Raw genomic sequence first — 6,700 nt, 5'->3', positions numbered from 1 at the left:
CAGGTCCACAGACGACGCAATCACCATCACACTGTACACTGCCCTATCCCATCTGGACAAAAGGAATACCTATATAAGAATGCTGTTCATTGACTACGGCTCAGCATTCAATACCATAGTACCGTCCAAGCTCATCATCAAGCTGGAGGCCCTGAGTCTCAACCCCGCACTGTGCAGTTGGGTCATGGACTCTGACGGGCCGCCCCCAGGTGGTGAAGGTAGGAAACTCCACTTCACTGACCCTCAACACTGGGGATCATATCACCTCCATATCACCTCCAGCCCCCTCCCGTACTCTCTGTTCACCCATGACTGCTTGGCCATGCATGCTTCCAACTCAATCATCAAGTTTGCAGACAGTAGCTTGATTACCAACATCGACGAGACAGGCTACAGGGAGGAGGTGAGAAGGTGAGGGCACTCGGAGTGTGGTGCCAAGAAAACAACCTCTCACTCAATGTCAACAAAACAAAGGAAATGACTGTGGACTTCCGGAAACAGCAGAGCACCCCTCTTTTCACATCGAAGGGACAGCAGTGGAGAAGGTGGAACGTTTTAAGTTCCTCGGCGTACACATTACACGCAAACTGAAATGGTTCATCGACACAGACAGTGGGGTGAAGGCGCAACAGCGCCTCTTCAACTTCAGGAGGCTGAAGAAATTTGGCTTGTCACCAAAAACCCTGACAAACGTTTACAGATGCACAATCAAGAGCATCCTGTCGGGCTGTATCACAGCCTGGTATGGCAACTGCACCGCCCTCAACCGCAAGGCTCTCCATAGGTTGGTGCGGTCTACACAACTCATCACCGGGGGCAAACTACCTGCTCTTCAGGACACCTACAGCACCCGATGTCACAGGAAGGCCAAAAATATCATCAAGGACATCAACCACCCGAGCCACTTCTTGTTCACACCACTACCATCCTGAAGGCGAGGTCAGTACAGCTGCATCAAAGCTGGGACAGAGAGTCTGAAAAACAGCTTCTCTTTCAAGGCTTCTCCATCAGACTGCTAAACAGCAATCACTAACTCCGAGAGGCTGCTGCCTACATTGAGACCCATTCACTGGCCACTTTAATAAATGGATCACTAGTCACTTTATGCAATGCCACTCTAAATAATGCCACGTTAATAATGTTTACATATCCTATGTATATACTGTATTTTATACCATATATTGCACTTGGTCATCGCTCATCTATATACTTACATGTACATATTCTCATTCACCCCTTTAGATTTGTGTGTATTAGGTAGTTGTTTGGGAATTGTTAGATTACTTGTTAGATATTACTGCACTGTCGGAACTAGAAGCACAAGCATTTCGCTACACTCGCATTAACATCTGCTAACCATCTGTATGTGACAAATAACATTTTATTTGATTTTGATACAGAAATACAATACGTAAATAGAAGGAACAGCACGTCTGAAATCAGCTCAATGTAATTGAACAATCTAACCACTTCTGGGAAAATTGGAAAACTCTAAACAAACAAAAGGCCTGTGGGGTTGATGGTATCCTAAATAAAGTTATGAAATATACAGACCACAAATTCCAATTGGCTATTCTTAAACTCACATCATCCTCAGCTCTTCTGGCATCTTCCCCAACATTTGGAACCAAGGACTGATCACCCCAATCCACAAAAGTAGAGACACATTTGACCCCAATAACTACCGGGGGATATGAATCAACAGCAACCTTGGGAAGATCCTCTGCATTATCAGTAACAGCAGACTCTACATCTCCTCAGTGAAAACAGTGTACTGAGCAAATGTCAAATTGGCTTTTTACCAAATTACCATACGACAGACCACGTATACACCCTGCACACACAAACAAACCAAAAGAAAGGCCGTCTTCTCATGCTTTGCTGATATCAAAAAAGCTTTAGACTGAATTTGGCATGATGGTCTGCTATACAAATTGATGGAAAGTGGTGTTGGGGGAAAAACATACAACATTATAAAATCCATGTACACAAACAACAAGTATGCGGTTAAAATTGGCAAAAAACACATTTCTTTCCACAAGGCCGGGGGGTGTGACAGGGATGCATCTTAAGCCCCACCCTCTTCAACATATATATCAATGAATTGGCGAGGGCAGTAGAACAGTTTTCAACACCCGGCCTCATCCTACTACAATCTGAAGTCAAATGTCTACCTTTAGTGATGATCTGGTGCTTCTGTCCCCAACCAAGGACGGCCTACATCAGCAACTAGATCTTCTGCACAGATTCTGTCAGACATGGGCAGTGACAGTAAATCTCGGTAAGACAAAAATAATGATATTCAAAAAAAGTTCCAGTTGCCAGGACCACAAATACAAATTCCATCTAGACACCGTTGCCCTAGAGCACATAAAAAACTATACATACCTCGGCATTAATCCACAAAGCTTTGAATGATCTGAGAGACGGATCTTCTATGCTATCAAAAATGACATAAAATTCGACATACCAATTAGGATCTGGCTAAAAATACTTGAATCAGTTATAGAACCCATTGCCCTTTATGGTTGTGAGGTCTGGGGTCTGCTCACCAACCAAGAATTCACAAAATGGGAAAAACACCAAATTGAGATGCTGCATAGAGAATTTTGCAAAAATATCCTCTGTGTACAACGTAAAACACCAAATAATGCATGCAAAGCAGAATTAGGCCGATACCCGGTAATTATCAAAATCCAGAAAAGAGCCGTTAAAATCTACATCCACCTAAAAGGAAGCAACCTTCCATAACAAAGCCATCACCTATCAAGAAATTAACCTGGAGAAGAGCCCCCTAAGCAAGCTGGTCCTGGGGCTCTGTTCACAAACACAAACATACCCCACAGAGCCCCAGGACAGCAACACAATTAGACCCAACCAAATCATGAGAAAACAGAAAGATAATTACTCGACACATTGGAAAGAATTTACAAAAAACAGAGCAAACTAGAATGCTATTTTTGCCACACCCTGATCTATTTCACCTGTCTTTGTGCTTGTCTCCACCCCCCTCCATTTGTCACCCATCTTCCCCTTTATCCCCAGTGTATTTATACCTGTGTTCTCTGTTTCTGTTGCTAGTTTGTTTTATTTGTCAAACCTACCAGCGTTTTACCCCTGGCTGCTGTCTTTCTCTAATTCCTGTTTTCCAGTTTTCCCGGTTTTGACCATTCTGCCTACCCTGACCTTGAGCCTTCCTGCCGTTCTGTACCATTGTCACACCACCCTGGATTATTGATCTCTGCCTGCCCTGACCTCGAGACTGCCTGCCGTTCGGTACCTTATGGATTACTGAACTCTGCCCCCTGTTCTAGTAATAAACTTTTGTCACTTCGACACTGTCTGCATCTGGGTCTTCTCCTGAAACGTGATAATTTGGCCATAAACAAAGAGTAGACAGTGGCAGAATACCTGAACACTGTGGCTGACCCAACATGAAGGAAATCATTGACTATGTACAGAGTCAGTGTGCATAGCCTTGCTTTTGAGAAAGGCCGCCGAAGGCAGAACTGTCTCTCAAGAGAAGACAGGCTATGTGCACACTGCCCACAAAATGAGGTGGAAACTGAGCTGCACTTCCTAACCTCCTGCCAAATGTATGACCATATTAGAGACATACTGTATTTCCCTCAGATTACACAGACCCACAAAAAAATGTAAAACATCCAATTTTGATAAACTCCCATATCTATTGGGTGAAATATCACAGTGTGCAATCATAGCAGCAAGATTTGTGATCTGTTGCCACAAAAGGGCAACTAGGGAAGAACAAACACTATTGTAAATCCAACATACATTTATGTTTATTTATTTTCCTTGCCTTGTACTTTAACAATTTGCAGATAATTACAACACTGTATTTAGACATAATGACATGTCTTCATTATTTTGGAACTTTTGTGAGTGTAATGTTTACTGTTAATTTTGTATTGTTTATTTCACTTTTGTTTATTATCTATTTCACTTGCTTTGGCAATGTAAACATATGTTTCCTATGCCAATAAAACCCTAAAATTGAAATTGAAATGAGTGAGTGAGTGAGCGAGTGAGTGAGAGAGCACTAAGCGAAGGAAGAAACACACAGCAAAGGTGTGAAAGAGGAGAACAGATGTCATGTTGTCTCCCATGGTGAGGTCACCTTGATGATTTTGACCTCATAAGCACGAGTCAGCAGGACCCAGCAGCCAAGGTCATAAATACAGGCCTGGGATTCAGAGACAGACATTACCCACTGAGTAGTGAATTACCTAATCTGGCAAGGCTGGGTATAGGCAGTCGACTCAGTTGAGTGTTGTTTTGGTTGTGCCCGATGCCCACGCTGCTCATTTTCTCACTGCAACTGCAACTCTGTGTGCTATGCTGATTTAATCGCTCAATACACAGTCAGACAGGTGTGCTATTGTGTATTGCACAGGTATAAGTGAAATGTAATGTAAAGTGTTATACATGAACACACATGTAAGCTCAAACACAATTATTTTCCCATCAATGCCCCAACAAACCCTTCATCAAAATATTTTGGCAGCAAGCATTCCCATGATGTGTTGTCAAGATATTTGACTGAAAAGATAGGACGCTTAGTTAAGTCTGGAGGACTGTTAGTTGAGAAATATGTTCTATACCAGTACTTAAAGGGACTAGCATTGTTCCTTCAATTTCATCAAATATCCTTGACCTAATGTAAATGAAATAACAAATAACAATGACACGTTGAACTACTCTGTATGCCACAGCCTTAATTAGGAAATTGGTTTGACCATGTTTCCTTTCAGCCCTGCATTGTCTGGCCTTGATCAGCTGTGAAAAAACAATATTATTTTCCCCAGACTTTTGGACAGGCCCAATGGAAGACACAGTGATACACTGCCCACCACTGGTAAGAATGTATCATTACAATACCCCACTACTATTACACTCCATATCCATCACCAAGCCCCAACAGGGGGTTCAAGGGGGTCTGCTTTGTGTCAGCATTGTTGTCCTGAAATGACAAAGTGTTTAGGGACTCGACACTCTCACATTCTTCTTCCCCCTGTTGTTTTCGCACCCCAAAAAAATTACTGCATCGGCGGGCCGGGCAATCACGCCCCAAACAGCAATGGTGGAAAAAGTACACAAACCCCATACTTGAGTACAAGTAAAGATACTTTAATAAAAAAAGTCACCCTGTAAAATGCTACTTGAGTAAAATGTTTTAAAGTATTTGGTTTTAAATATACCTAAGTATCAAAAGTAAATGTAAGTGCTAAACTATACTTAAGTATCAAAAGTAAAAGTTAAAATAATTTCAAATTCCTTATATTAAGCAAACCAGATGGCACCATTTTCTTGTTTTTTTAATTTACGGATAGCCAAGGCCACACTTCAACACTCAAGACATAATTTACAAATGAGTGTGTGTGTTTAATGAGTCCGCCAAATTAGAGACAGTAGGGATGACCAGGGATTTTCTCTTAATAAGTGCATGAATTGGACCATTTTCCTGTCCTGCTAAGCATTCGTAATGTAAAGAGTACTTTTGGGTGTCAGAATGTAGTAAAGTAAAAGTAAAAGTTGTCAAAAATATAAATAGTAAAGTAATGTACAGATACCTAAAAAAAGCTACTTAAGTAGTACCTAAAAGTAGTTTTACTTAAATATTTTACTTCACTGCCAAACAGGTCAGCAGGCAAATCCAGTTGCTCAGCCGCTCAGAGCTCAGCCTCAGCCTTGGCCACATGCATGGAGGATTTATTAAAACCAGATGGGCTGTGCTCCCTTACAAGCTCGGCTCGGCGGAGGGAGTCAAAAAACCCTCGGCTGCTAGCTTCTCCCAGCCCAGCCAGGCCTAGCTCTGGGGGAACAAACAGGAGGGAGGGAGAGAGCAGAGGTGCTGGTCCACCCATTTCCTTTCCTTGCCCTTCCCAGGCATGTCAGAGGGGAGCCAAGCCAACAAAAATCAGACATGCAGTGGCTTTTGGACAGGGCCAAGACTCAACCAGTGTGGTAGTTATGGATGGCAAGAGGGAAGGTGTGTGGTGAAGAGGGGCTGCAAGGCGGAATCAGACCCATGCCAAGCAGCTTCAAAGATCCACAAGGGAACTGAAAGAAAATAAACAAACAGATAGCCCAAACTGAAAAGGCAGGTTAGAAGTTAGAACGCAACGAACGCACTGTGCTGCGCTTTATTTTTTGTGACTTCCCCTGGGCAGGAATGCAGCCGAGGCAGTGGTGGTGGTGGTGTTGGGATCTCGTTGATGAGAAACAGTGACAATACAAAAGACACCAAAAGTGGTTCGGTTTGTGGTCGCTTGACGTGAGAGAATGTCGGAGAGCTGGACTGTCATAATGTTGTAGCGACTCACTAGCTCTATCATGTGGGGGTCTCATGGGAAAAGTATGGGGGGAGGAGTAGCCGCTAGGTCAGATAGCTGATAGGCCACTAGTTTTGGGGGTGGAGGGGGATCTGAGCATGAACGAGTCAGACGGTGACTGAATGGACCACAAAATAACGTCTCCTCTGAGTTCCACCAAGTTATTAGACTAACCAGATGCTTTTATTGTTTTGGGCAGCCCTCCTAAACGTCTGTTAGCCTTTACTTCGAGGGCATTAAAACCTACTTCGCTGGTTCAACTTGTGCTACTGTCTCCTCATTCTTCTTGTTCATTATCTAGCTAAGGAGTGGACCCGCTAACAGCAACAATATACTCTTTGGTTAGC

At 43.0% G+C, this 6,700-nt stretch overlaps 1 long non-coding RNA gene across 1 annotated transcript; it reads left to right on the top strand.

Moving 5' to 3' along the window:
* Positions 1-1,532: 1,532 nt before the first annotated feature.
* Positions 1,533-4,026, top strand: LOC149970725 (uncharacterized). Its single transcript, XR_016492839.1, has 2 exons — positions 1,533-2,281; positions 3,153-4,026. It is a non-coding gene; the product is annotated as an uncharacterized LOC149970725 (long non-coding RNA).
* The last annotated feature ends 2,674 nt before the right edge of the window (positions 4,027-6,700 follow it).

This window comes from Oncorhynchus mykiss, chromosome 28 (genome assembly GCF_057628025.1).
Source record: "Oncorhynchus mykiss isolate SJ-2025 chromosome 28, ASM5762802v1, whole genome shotgun sequence".
Taxonomy (NCBI): domain Eukaryota; kingdom Metazoa; phylum Chordata; class Actinopteri; order Salmoniformes; family Salmonidae; genus Oncorhynchus; species Oncorhynchus mykiss.
This window is presented reverse-complemented; position numbering and strand designations above follow the sequence as displayed.